Raw genomic sequence first — 15,063 nt, 5'->3', positions numbered from 1 at the left:
ATAAAGCAGACATCACCACCATCCAAGAAATACGATGGGATGGGTCGGGCAAAAAGAGGATGAAAAACTGCGATATTTACTATGGTGACTGCTACCACGAAAACCAACAGCGCTCATTTGGATGCGGTTTCGTCATTGGAGCCAGACTTAGGCAAAAAGTCTTGAGCTATAGGTGCATCAATGAGCGCCTCATGACCATACGCATCAAGGCTAAATTCGGCAACATTAGCCCGATATGCGCGCACGCCCCCACAGAAGAGAAAGACGACATCACCAAAGATTAGTTTTTCGAGCTCTTGGGCAAAACATATGCGCAGTGTCCTAGCTACGATATTAAAATAGTCCTGGGCGATTTTAATGCCAAGCTAGGAAGGGAAGACATCTTTGGTGGAAAAATTGGGAAGCACAGCCTGCACGACAACACTTCCAACAATGGATTCAGGCTCATAGATTTTGCGAAACGTCATGGTAGCCAGTTCGCTTTTTGCACACCTGAACATCCACAAAGGAACTTGGACTTCTCCAGATCAATCTACCGTCAACCAGATTGACCATATTGCGATCGACGCCAGAAACGCTTCCAGCATTATGGATGTAGGATCTTTCTGAGGAGCTAACATCGACTCGGACTTCTAACTTGTTGAAGCCAAGGTAGCACTTCGGGTTTCCATACCCAAGGTAAAACAGGGAGGTACTGGTAGAAGACACAACCTCGGACGGCTACAATCGCCAGAGATCGCCAAATCCTTTTCCGACTGAGTTACAAGTAACCTCTTTCGAAGTTCTCTGCCGCCAACGCAATGTATCGAAAACCAGTCGCAACATTGCCAAGATGCAATCAGAGAAGCCGCCTCTGATGCGCTGTGTTTCAAACAGCCACCAACAAGGAACTCCTGGTTTCATGAGGAATGTGGGCAGGCAAATGCTGCCAAACAATAGGCACGCAAAGCGGAGCTCCATAAAAGGACGAGACCTGCTCATGAGCTCTATGAGCAGAAGAGGCGAGAGGAACGCCGACTTCTCAGAAGGAAAAAGAGAGTGCATGAAAAGCGTGCGGTCGAAGAAGTTGAGAAATTTAAAAGCAGGAATGTAGTTCGAAAGATTTATGAACAGGTGAAACGAAATTCACAATCCTAGAACCGAAGGCTGCAAAGACGAAATATCATAGTGAAACCGCAGTAAATGCTGAGGATATGGAAGGACCACTTCTGCAGACTGTATAGCGGCGATGACGAACTGAATGCCGCTATCAGACAAGATGATCCATTCAACATAGACAACGAAAGCCAACAATCCCGTCCTCCCCACTAAGACGAAGTAAAGATTGCCATATCTAAGCTGAAGTCTAATAAAGCCGCTGGAGCACATGGCTTGAATGCCGAGCTCTTTAAAGCATCTGGGGATAAGCTGGTTAGGAGCATGCACCAACTTATCTGTAAGATATGGTCGGAAGAAAACATGCCCGATGAATGGAACCTCAGTATTGTTTGCCCGATCCTGAAAAAAGGAGACCCTCTTAACTGCACCAACTATATAGGAATCAGTCTACTTAACATCGCTTATCTTCTTTGCCGTAATATGTGAACGTCTTAAGCCCATCGTCAACAACCCGATAGGTCCTTATCAGTGTGGTTTTAGACCAGGAAAGTCCACAGTTGATCAAATATTCACATTACGGCAGATCCTGGAAAAAACCCAAGAACACCAAATCGACACCCACCATCTATTCATCGATTTCAAGACCGCATATGACGGCATATACAAGCAGAGCTCAAACGTCACCACCAGAGTCACTATCTTTCAAAAGTCTGTCCAATTACTAGCATATGCTGATGACATTGACATTATCAGAAGAACTCAGCGTGATGTCAATTGGGCTTTTGTGAGTATTGAGGCAGATGTGGCAAAAATGGGTTTAACGGTTAATGAGGGCAAAATACAGTACAGGCTGTCGTTAAGAAAGGACAAACGACACCGAAGTCTTGGTCACAACGTCACCATCAACAGAGGTAACTTTGAGGTAGTCAAGGACTTTTTCTGCCTAGGATCCGCTGTAAACACAGAATTCGACACCAGCGCGGAGATCAAACGCAGAATAACTCTTGCTAACCGCTGTTTCTGTGGACTAAGAAAGCAATTGAGTGGTAAAGTCCTCTCTCGAGGACCAAAGTGTTGCTATATAAGACCCTTATCATCCCTGTTTTGCTATACGGTGCAGAAGCATGGACTATGACAAAAACTAATTTTTTTGAAAAACCTGTTGTCAATTTTTCGAAATATCGAAAATGCTTTCATTTTGTATTGATAAATCAGCTATTGGGGTTATAAATTACTTTACGGACGGTTTAGTTTAAGTAGCATTAGAGGGGTTCAAATCTGATATCAATAAAATAAAAAATAATAATAAATAAAATAAACGCTGGTGTTCCCCAGGGCTCCGTTTTGTCTCCTACGCTCTTTCTTATTGTTTTAAACAATCTTTTCTCAGAAACTTCTAACCTCCTTTTTATTTTAGGTTCTAGATTCGTATCCTCATTCTTGGGATGTGGACAACTAACTGCAGCGTATGGTAAATTCTGATCTTGACAGCATGGGAAATCAAACCTGTCTGCTGTCGCAAAAGCTTAACCCTCCTTCAATGCAACTGTCCATGGGTAGTACTTACATAGAGGAGACTGAGCGGCTTATAGTTCTAGGTATGTGAATTACAAACCACTTGTTGTAGATTTTCACCGAAGATGCAAGAAGTGGCTATAATTTATAAAGTATGTATTCCTCTCAAACTCGTGTCTAATCCAATATCTGAACAGGTGCTGCAAGAACCCACTTGAGTCTTTTGGACAGAATTCAAAAGTACTTTAAAAATGTTAGGTGACCGTTGTCTAACTGACATTTTTGCATCTCTTGAGCACCGTTCTGCTCTAGGGAACTATCCAGTTGAATTTCTCACTTCAAACAATTCAATTTTTTCTTCTAGGAATGCTCATCAGTTTACTCTTGAGCCCAATTTCGAGAGTTCTGTTAAGCACAAGAATTCTTTCTTTAGCCGCACTACACGAATGTGGAACGCTTTAACAGAATAAACCTTTAAATAATACTTCACATAATCGGTTCGATTAAAATATCTCGAGAATAAATGAAGGTATTGAAAAAATTTAATGGGTATTCATTTTTTTAAGGAATAAAAACCTTCAAAAATGGTTGTAAAAATTTATTTTCGACTAAAAAGTTCGGGTACAGAAACAGGTATTGGAATCGAACTTATTTTTTACTGTGTGAAATATTTTTGCTAACTTTTAATTATATTTTTGGGAAAATTCAATTGACACCAAAACCTTCAAACACACAAACAATAAACTTTTAGAAAAAACCAACTAACGGAATCGTATTGAAAGTTACCAGTGTGGTTCGCATATTAACCTCTTTTTCTTCAATCAACCCAGGTTTTTGTCAATTGAGTTAAAAGTTCGAAATAAAGTTAAAATAAAATGACGTTTATGTGAATTTTGATGCTAATCGTACATGCAAACATCTGGAGGGAATATATCTATCAAACCAACTCCTAGGTGAACCGTGAGATTCTGAATTCAAAAGTTGTTATTGTTATAAAAACGAAGAAGCCGAAATTGATGTTTTTAGTTTTGTTTTAGTTTGTAGATGAAAGCCATGAAATGTCATTCTTCACTATAAGATGCTGGCAAAGTCAAATAGGTTTCGGAAAATTGGAAAGCTGGTAAACTTGCTAAAAAAAAAAGAAAACCATCATTCTCTAATACAGAACGTGAAGCTTATGCTTTAAGTTCTGTTTAATGACAAGATAGATCAGCAATCTCCGTTCTGAAGAACGTGACCTTGATTGATACCACTGAATCATTTTTACCATTTCCGAGATGGTTCTTGAATGTTAGCTTACAAAAAATCGTTTTTCACCAGTTTCTTGGTCAGGAGCCCCTTTTTTGTCAAATCCTTAGAGACCACCCCTGGATGGATGCATTTAATGTATGCAATAAGATTCTGAAACGAAAAACTTTTCTAATTTATAAAGTTTTGTTGATATCCCCGCCGGCGGCGGCGACGCGGCTTGGTATGCATTGGCGACGCCCGACGCATGATGTAGAAGCTGTTGACTGGGATAGCTAAGAGCTGAGTTAAACGATTGCCTTTTATGAAGTGACTAAAAAAGAAGAAGGTTTGCAAATATACAAAATCTCACACCTCTACCAACCATTTTCAGTCACTTGCATAATGAAGAAAATTCGCCTCGCCCTACACGGAAGACAAAACTGGAGTGTTAATGAAAAAAAAGTTAATTTATGTACATCCTGTATATGATATGACAATGACGTATGCCATCAGGTTGAGAAAATACTGTGTAGATAGGGAAGGGATGCATAAGGTAAAGATCTTATATAGCAGGTAAAATTACGGACGTGATTGATTGTCTAATTTTATTTTATTCCATTCTATTTAAACATACTTGAAGCTGTAAAGAATGTTCTCGCTATTGTGATGGCATTTTAGAAAACTATTTTTCGATGCTTCAGTTCTTGAAATTTTAAGAATCTAAGCCATTGTTAGAAATAAAAAATTCCTATAAAATTAAAATTACATAAAGTAATGGTTAATTTAATTTAATCAGAAAAAGAATTGTCAAAGGCGAATAGATGAATAATAATTTTTTTTTAATCTAAGGCACCGAAATAATGACACAGTTAATTGAATAAAAATTGTATGTGTTCTGTCGATTGATTAAGAATCGTTTAATGTTGAGACTGAAAATTATTTGTTTTGGGGATCACAATTAGTTGAATATTAAACATTTGTGTCCCACTCAGTGAACATAAAATTATAAAATGCTTTACAGGTATACGGAACCTTAAGTTGAGGTCTTAGCAATCAGAAGTTGGTTTTAAATTCGAAAACTTTTGTGTAATACGAGTTAGTACTTTTTGTACATTTAAACAGAAGATTCGGCAACTCATGGTACTATTAGGTAGGCGATGAAAAAAAGTTTAGAATTTAATATTTCAACTTAACATCTGTTTATATACTTAAAGGCCGCCTACGATAGTATATATAGAATTCGGCATCCCAAATAAATTGATACGACTATGTAGGTTAATCATAACCAATATAACAAACTACGTTAAAATAGACGGATTGTTATCTAGACCAATCAAAATCTACAATGTTCCCAAAAAATGGGGAGAAAGCAATCCCCGACTCTGGAACTTGAACCAGAGGGCCCATTGTCACAAGGTCCAGCCAGATACTGGCTTAGATAGATGACATCGACATCATCGAAGGAACCGAAGCTGTACACGATTTCTTCAACCAGATGGAGCAGGCAAGGCGGTACAACGTATAGGGTTGCACATTAGTGAAGGAAAAACAAAGTACATGGTGGCGTCGAGCAATTGTTCGAACAATGAAGTAAGCTCTGTAGACTCCGTGGACTGGACACTTGTATAGCCATTTTAAAAGACAACATCTATATTCTTACTAAAAAAAATGTTTCAAAATCGAGTTATAAGCTCTCGAGCTACCCTCGTTTGTATAGCTGACCAAATTTTAAATGTATTTGTTCAGAGGAGTTTGAAGAAGATTTATTAACTTCCCATAAGAAGTTAGTGTAATCAGCCCATTCGACGAATTGAAAATTTACAAGTAATCTAAAAGAGTGATTATTTTTACTATAACAATTTTATAAAAAGTGAACATTTCGGTTGGAACCAAATATCTAACGAACCAATAACGATAGTAATTTTAATCAAAAGATTTCAACATCTTGTTAAATTTTCGGAAAAATCGAAAAAAAAAAACTTGAACGTAATTTAGTTTCTACTCGAATATCTTGGCGAACCCTTCAAAAAATCAAGCAGTCAGTCAGCAGTTTTATGAAAAATAAGAATTTACAAAAAAATACTAGGCAAAATTTGTAAAAACTGAAAAATAAAAAAGATATTGAAATCAAACTTATTCTTTCATAGTAAAAAAATATTATTGCTAACTTTGAGTCAATGATAGGAAATGGTTTTCGATTCATTAGGAGAACAAAGTTTGATATTGACTTCAAATTTTTGTAGAGTTTAATAAATATAGATAGAAAAGGACGGATGGAAATTTATCAGATTGGGTCGCTTCCCAAACACTTTTTTATTTCTGGGACTACTCCCTCTTCACAGTTATAACTCAGGCAGCTTATTAAAAAAAAATAATTTCCTAATAGAAAATTATAAAACAATTCCCGACATGGCCGAATCTTAACAAAATCAAATTTGGCAATGTAAGGTGTGATTTAATATAAATTAATGAAGATTAGTAGAGTTTAAGGTATGTGTAAAAGCATTACCAGATTATACAATAAGGGGTGCGGTTTTGTAGTAAAATTTGAGATACTTACATAATAAAATATACTTAAATTATTCATACTAAGGAATGCTCAAAAGTAAACACTGAATTGTGACGTATGAAGATATTTAGTAGTTCGGTGAAGCTTGAAGTACAAATATTTTCACCAAGCACTGTTTTTTACTTCGCTTTGGAACTTTGCACTTTTACCTTGCAAATAACGTTTCACCAAAATTGCAAAGAGGAAATTATTAAACTGATAAGTCTTACCCTTTGCAAAATACTTTTTACCTAACTCAAATTTTCAAATATAAAGTCTTTTTTCTGTAAAGAAAACATTTTTGTTAATTTGGAATGTATGTGTTCTTTTTGTTTCACCAAACAATAAACAAAGAGAAATTTTCATTTACAATAAAAGAGTTTGTTTTGAAATGTTGTCGAAAACTAATACAAAAATAAGTGAACTGTTTTGAAAATGAAGAAGTAAATAATAGTTCATATGAAAAATGGATGGATGTATGCAATAGAAATCTACCAAACTACTTACATAAGTTTTAATTTTGTATAGTTTTTTCAATTCATGGACATAGTGGCAATCCTTCAATAAAATGTGTCAGTTTATAGCAATAAAGTCTTTCTGTTGTAAAATAAGTTATAAAATAATTAATCGAAGAAGTTAATAAAGTGACCAAAGAGTAATGATATTAAGAATTAACTTTAATATGGAAAATGATTCTTCGTAAAATGAAGGTTTTAGATTCACTGACAGTACCATGACCATCGAATTTGTGTTGTCTAAAACTGGAACTAAATTTCAACTCAATAATAAAAATAAATTGGGTGGCGCAACATTCCTGTGTGCGAGTAGTGTTATCAGGGATGGAAGGGACCTACAGTTTTAAGCCGAATCCGAACGGCAAATTTGAGAAAGCACTTTTCATGACAAGAATCAATCTTGGAGAATTCGTCAATTCCTCGCAAGAGGCAGTACCCATGAAAAAAAAACTTTAGGTGGCATAGGCAGGGATCGAACCCAAGACCTCTCGCCTGACAATCCATCGTACTTTTTTTTTTAATTCATTTTTATTAATTCATTCTTAAACCTATCTTAAAGCTAGACAAAAATTCATAAAACTAGCCTAATTATCCATAACTTACAACTAACTTAATGGTATCATACGGACACTCTAAGTTAAACTATAACACTTAAAACTAATGCCTTTCGGCCCTAAAATCTATTTAACTTCAATTTAAATTTTATTTATTTTGTATTTATTAGAAAATTATGAGAAAAAACTAATGTTAAGGTCCTTTTTAATTTTTACTTAAAAAACTACTTAAAATAAGGTCCTTAATATAAAACTTAAAGCTAACTTAAACTACCTATTCTACCTATAAACTACTTAAAACTAGAACAGCCACAGCAGCAAATCTAACGTTTTTTATATTTATATTTTATTGCCTTTTTTTTTTTTTTATATTCCATGTTTTTTTTTTAATTTTAATTTTTTTTTGTGTGCCACCATGCTTATTCTACTTAAAACTATAAAACAAGTATGTAAGCCGGCCAAGGTTTAAAACCCCATCCCGACTACCCACTATCAAGTGCCGATTGAAGCCACCAAAACTGGTTCTCCTGCTTCACTTAGTGAACCGAAGTAGCTCTGCTCCGCCTTGAGCCACGACCGACGCACGTCCCGATTGTACAGGAGTTGCCTATCCACGGTTCTTCGTCTGAGGTAGATTAACGGAACTGCCAATCTATCCTGTATCAGACCGCATCTATCTAAAAAGATGAATGCCTCTGGTGGAATGAAGCCGCTCAAGCATGCACTTTCAAAATACTCGTCGTTCGGATAGAGCGCCCCGAAAATTAAATCGTTGGTCGAAGACATAGCTCTTGAATTGTGACCTCGAACGAGTTTTATCACGAAATTGTCAATTCTGTTGATTCAAGCCCCGCTGGATAGGTCCTCGTTGGAATAGTAATGCACATAAGAAGATTCGGCTGTTCGATATAAGCCTGTACAGCGTCGTAAACACTGCCGCTCGAACACCCGAAACTTCTTCATCTGGGAAGGGGCAACGTTGAACCACACAGGACAACCATACACGATCAATGGCCGTATGAGGGCCATGTAGCAAAATTACCTTCACTCTGTGGTCAACCCGACTGCTAAAAAACAGCCGTTTTGTCAGAGCGAAGGATCCTCTGGCCCTGACATAAATACTGATCTAACCAGATACCGAGGTACTTCACTACACTTTTGCTCGCTATTGGCTGCCCTTGAAAATTAACGATGACCATCTTGAGCCCATTCTTGCACGTATTCCTCGTGGCCCTAGCCAGCGGAGTCCGGAACAGAATTGTCTCCGACCTTTTGGAACATTTATTTTCAGTTTCCAGTCGTCGCAATATCGCTGAATCTTGTCGAAATCACGCTGCAAGAGAATTTTAATAACCATCGCACTAACCATCATGCCACGGGTACTACTACTTCAACTCAATAGCCAAAAGAATATGTGTTTAAGTGTCTTGCGACAACTCTTGTGTTGCGGAGCAGTTCATAGAGTGTCAAATATTAGCATTGGTGAATTTTTCTCTAACATCATTTGCTCGGAATATTTTTTGGTGAAACACTTTTACTATTCAAATAAAGGCTGAAAAATTGAAAAGTTTTTGAAACAATTTTCATTTTTATTTTGCATGATATTATTTCTTTGAAATGTTTCAAAGTGAAAAATATTTGGTGATATAGACCCCTGCTCTATACGAAAAGCTTGAGTAATAAGTCTTCCGTAAAAAGTTAAAATATTTATAATCACACTTCTTCAAATAAATTGATATTAAAAGTTCGTAAATTAAGAATATAACATATGTACATATGAACATTTATTTAGATCTCCTTATTCAGGATTTTTGCACACAGTAGAACTTCAACAACCTGAAAGGTCCATATCAGAATTCACATTACGGCAGATCTGTGAAAAATCCCAGGAACTCCAAATCGATTCCCATCATCTCCTGTTCGATTTCAAAGCCGCGTATGATACTATCTACAAAGAAGAGCTTTACATACAAAGTCTAGATTTCTCCTCCCTGTCAAACTTTAACAAAGATCTGATTGATGCGTTTGAGGTTTAAAAATGTTTTAGACAAGGCGATGCACTATCACGCCACTTCTTCAACATACATAGTTCTAGAAAGAATTGGGCAAAACTACATCGTCAACACTAGAGGCTGAGCTTCCAAAGGTCTATCAAATTACTCGGATACACTGATGATATTGATATAATTGGAAGATCAATTATGTCAGATGTCAACGGAGCGTTTTGAGCATTACAAATCGTTGCCTCTTTGGACTAAGAAGGCAATTGAGTAGTAAAGTCCTCTCTTGAGCATCTAAAGCTACCATCTATACCCTTTCAAAGAAATATGAGAGCGTCTTGGGATGCGTCTAGAGAAAAATTCTTCATGTGATTTTTGGTCCCGTCTGCATAGATGGAGAGTAGAGGATAACTTACAATGACGAATTATTATGCTGTATATCGAAACGGACCTGGTCAAAAGAATAAAATTCCAACGATTTAGATATCTGGGCCTGTAAAGTTAAGCATTCAAACAGACTTTATAATCAAAGCGATGCATTAGACAGTTTTTTGTAAGTACTCAATTCCTGATATGGGCAGTGAAGCCGAAGGTAGCAAACTTAATGATAACAGACAAACACCAACAAAAGCAAAAACACAATTCAAAACAAAAATGCTCACAAACAATATGATTTAGAAAAACTAAACATTTATTCTGATTTTAAAGAGACTCATTTATAAAACTTACCAAAATCCCTTTGTTAAGACTGTACAGCACAATTTGTATATTGATTGGAGTAAAGAAATTAGGGGTCGTCATAATCTGATAATTGATAAATCATTTCCTGGTTGTTTTTAAATTTCTGCTGATAATTTTCTGATGTTCTACACCTTCTCCCTAAGTTCGAAAATCGTAATCTAAAAAAAAATATATTATACACTTTTTTGATTTACCGATATTTATTGTTCGAGTTAATATTCAAAAATTATTTTGTTATTTGTTTCCTACTTGTTCATTATTTAATTAAAAAACATTTCTAAGTGCCCTTTTTTTAGCGTAATTACTGTCAGCTCTTAGACTTTATTACCAATTCCCCAAAAAAATGTAATTTCCTTTCGTTGATGCTTAAATTGAAAGCCAAGTTTTCAACTTATTACTGCGATACAATTGCCTGTCCCAAAACTTTTAAATTAAAAAATTATATCATTTCATATTCTTTGTAAATTTCAGACATATTTTTATTTATTTTTTTCTACACAAATCCTTGCTGATGGTTAACCCAAAAAATTACACACAACAAGGGCTCTTCTTTTGCTCTTTTTTGAAATTTGTTAAAAATAACTTACTTTTACTCCCCTTACTTTCATAAATTACCCGCGTCTCTTCTGTGATCTAGGCCTACACTGAAAAGTTTGTGAAGTAAAATTTCTAATTTGGATGAAACAGTATTGCTTACTCCCTGAATAACACATCTCCTAATTCATGTTAATTGTTGAGAAAAGATTGAGCGATAAAGTTCTTAAAAGCCGGTAATCCCAAAAGGCTTAGGTCCTTTCATCTCCCAGCTAACTTTTAACATAAAATTAATTTGGAAATTTTTCCTATACCTACCTACACATGTATATACATGTAAGTCTTGGTATATCCTTTTTTAGAATAAATTGTCCCTAAAGAGAGACACAGGAGTTATTTCCTGCAATCACACAGTGTGTATACTTTAATATCGTACATCAATCTTAAGGCTTTAAAAGAACAACCTTATGCCTATATCGAGCTTATAGCAGCTTGTATAAAATGTATTTATCATAATCTTATACCTGATGTCTAATATATGTTAACTTGGGCGTACGATGATTGACATATTTGGGAAATTAAAAAAAAATTAATGGGCGTAAAAGTTGAGCGAAAATTCGAATATAGGTAAGGTAGGTAGTTTCTCGGTTTAGTTGGTGTTTGGCATAATTTTATCGCTGAACCTTTGCGTTTTATGTTGGGGTTTACGTACCTTCCCATAGTAAATATATATTTTTTTGTTAAAGCTTTCTTAAAGCTTGACAGCCAAAACCAAACCCCCTGGACAACTTTAAAAGACATTGTCAATTTGAAACAGGTTCTCCTGCCTCACCCTATTTCTTCGATCAGTATCGGAAACAGTAATACTGAACCGAAGGCACTTGGCTCCGTCCAGTGATAGTTTTGCGGCTGACTTGGAAGATTTGGAATAGAGAAAAGCTTCGGGCCGAATGTTGCCACTTAAACGTGCACTTTCGAAGTACTCATTGTTTAGGTAGTAAGCCCCAAAAATTAAGCTATTAGTCGAAGACATCCCTCTCGCAATGTGACCCCTACTAAGCTTCAGCAAGAAATTATCTATTCTGTTTATGTTGGCTCTATTGTATAGAACCTGGAGTTCTGTGTAGTCCAAGGAAACGTCGCTGACATTGTCTCTCAAACACCCGAATCTTTTCCATTTGAGATGGGGCAACGTTGAATCATACCGGGCACCCATAAGCAATCATCTCCCGGAAAAGGGCCATGCAGCAAATCACCTTCACCCTGCTGTCAAGACGGCTGCTAAAAAACAACCTTTTTGTCAGAGACAAGGCTTTCCTATCTCTGGCAAAAGCAGCACCCATATGTCTGTTAAAATACATGCACTGATCCAACCAGATGCCAAGGTACTTTACTTGACTTTTATTCGCCAGTGGCTGTCGATTTGGTCTAACAATCACTAGATTTTTCCAGCTCTCTCTAATATTCCTTGAGCTCCATACAGCGGAATCCTGAACAGAATAGTTTAGCATTTCTGAATGTTGATTTTCAACTTCCAGTCATCGCAATATTGCTGATAACCTCAATTTTCGGGGCCGTTCTGTAAGCAATTAGATCGTGGCCGTTAGCTATTGCCTGAGTCAGACTTGCCATCAGATCACTCGTGTAAATGCTTAAGAAGATCGGCAAGTTAACCACTCCACAATAAACCGTCTACCATTAACATGTCATAAAGCACATACAACAGTGATTTACTAATACCAAGTCTGTTTAACTTTAGATGCAGACCCTCTTACCATATGGTGTCGAAGGCCTTCTCCAAGTCAACCAGACAAGCACCCATACATTGCCTTTTAGATTGGCTAGACTGGATATCAGAAACAAGCTTCGAAGTAGCATGAAAAGCGTCATGTCCCGCCTTAAAGCCGAACTGAAAATCCAGAATTATGTTTTTGCTCTCAGCCAGAGCTCTATTTAGAACCTTCTCGAATTCCTTACTGACACTCGGCAGTAGACTTATCGACCGGAGATTCACTGGATTGGAGCTGTCCTTTCCCTTTTTCGGGAGAGGATAAGGCACAGCTGTTTTCCAACGGACCAGATAATATGCATTATTCAGAACTTTGTTAAACAGAGGGGTATAAATGTCCACAGCTTCCTGAGGTAAATGCCAGTGTACAATGTTGGATATACCATCGATACCTGCTGACTTCTTTTTCTTTAATGAATCGAAGATGTGCTGGAGCTCTATCTTCGTGACTAATAGGGTATTAGGCTGGCGATAATGGCATTTGCCAAGTTTTCGTCATTGAAGCTAGTAAAACGGAGGTGCGCGGACCGCCGCTGCATTATGTCGTTACGCAGGTAGAAGTGGTGCCGCAGGGCTCTATTCTATAGGTTGTGATTAGGGCGAATGCCAGGATTCGTTGTTCTGTGGGCGTGGATTCAAAGAAATTTCGGGCGGAAGCGAGCCATCTCAGTCGTTGGACTTTTATCCTTTAGCATAAATCTTCGTCACTGTACAGCACTCCTCTACTCAGCTTCCAAGCATATAGGACCGTAGATCACGATAAGAACTTTTCTCTCTAAACGACCCAAGGTGCTTTCATCCGATTTTGTCATAGTCAATACTTCTGCACCTTATAGCAGAACTGGGATGATGAGGGTCTTATATAGCGACAATTTGGTCGCTCGAGAGAAAGCTTTTACTTAATTGCTTTCTTAGCCAAACGAAACATCGGTTAGCAAGAGTAATTCGTGGTTTATCTCAGCACTGGTATTGGTTTCTCCATTCATAGTGGACCATAGACAAAGTTTTTAACTACCTACAAAGGTTGGTTAATTTGTTTCCAACCTTTATGGAGCAGCCCGAATTCACAATCGGACGAGTTTGGTAGGGGTGCCAAAACTAGACATGGCTCTGCACAGTTTATCCTTGTAGATGCTGTCATATGATGGCTTGAAATCGATGAAGAAATGGTAAGTGTTGATGTTCTTGGTTTTTTTCCAAAATCTGACGTTATGTGAATATTTGATCGACTTTGGGATTTCCATTTTTAAAACCACACTGATAAGTACCTATTGAGTCGTTGACGATGAGCTTAAGAAGCAATGCTAAGCAGGCTGATACCTCTTTAGTGAAAGCAGTTAAGAGAAGCAGCTTTTAGACTTCAGATTAGATATCGAAATCTTCCTCATCAAAACGATAGGATTTTGAACTTCGTCGTTTATATTGAATGGATCACCCTGTCTGATAGCGAAATTTAGTTCTTCGACTTTTCTCTTCAAAATAGGCGTTTGTTGTTTACAAGGTAGAAATGATTTTTGGAAGAACTTTGTTGATAAGTTCGTATTTTAATAAGACAAAGTTACAGAAATTAAGAGGAAATGGAATAAATCCGATCAATTCGTTTACAGGTATTCGACAATTACCGAATATCAGCAATTGCTCAGAAAAATCTTCAGCAGATATGTCACTACGCAATGCAACTCTCATGTTTGTTGTCAGTTGAAGTTTCTTTACATAGCGCACTGGATTCAATGATTTGAGGAAATAATTTATATCATCGACAGACACTCCGTTGATCTTGGAATTACTGGCAGTTTTTGTCAGAAATCGTCTAAATATCTACTTGTTGATCTCTGTTGTCAGACAATTTTAAATTGCCAACGTAGCTGTTCCATGGACTGACTCATCACGGACAATTTCTTGTTCTTCTTCTGTCCCTTCATTCATAATAGGTCTTATCCTTCCTGCATTACGAATTTGTCACGAAGGATTCGGTCGTGTTGGTCCTTGAATACAAATTACTGATTAATGACAACTGACAACATTTATAATTATCAAATTTTCAATTCCGACACTTTAAGTCATGTCACAAGGGGAGGCGATCGAAAGAGATTTCCGCCTTTTTGGTTCTAATGCACCTCACCACAAATTTTCAGTTAAATATGTACCTCCATTCTTGAGATATAAATAGTGTTAGGTAGAAACGGCTATATCTCAAGGTAACCTAGCCTGAGATCCAATTAGCGCTGTAGTGCGCCGTTTTGATATCAAAAACTCGTTTGACCTTTGATTGAAAGGGATAGATTTATAGAGAAGGTTCATAGCGATTATGTTAGAGCCATTTTGTCGCATTGAGAAAAAAGATTAGGTCACTAATCTTTGTCTCAGATAGCTCATCAAGTTCGTGAAAGAATGCTTTTCCAAAGTATTTCATTCTAGTGTTTGCCAAAGCAGGACATTTGCAGACGAAATAGATTATGGTTTCACTTTCTCTTTGTACACTACAGCTACGGCAAAAGGTGTTGTAAGAGATACCCAACTTCTCTGCATGAACTCCTAT

The sequence above is a fragment of the Eupeodes corollae genome, chromosome 2, assembly GCF_945859685.1.
Source record: "Eupeodes corollae chromosome 2, idEupCoro1.1, whole genome shotgun sequence".
NCBI lineage: Eukaryota > Metazoa > Arthropoda > Insecta > Diptera > Syrphidae > Eupeodes > Eupeodes corollae.
The sequence above is the reverse complement of the archived record's forward strand: the minus strand, read 5'-3'. Positions refer to the sequence as shown.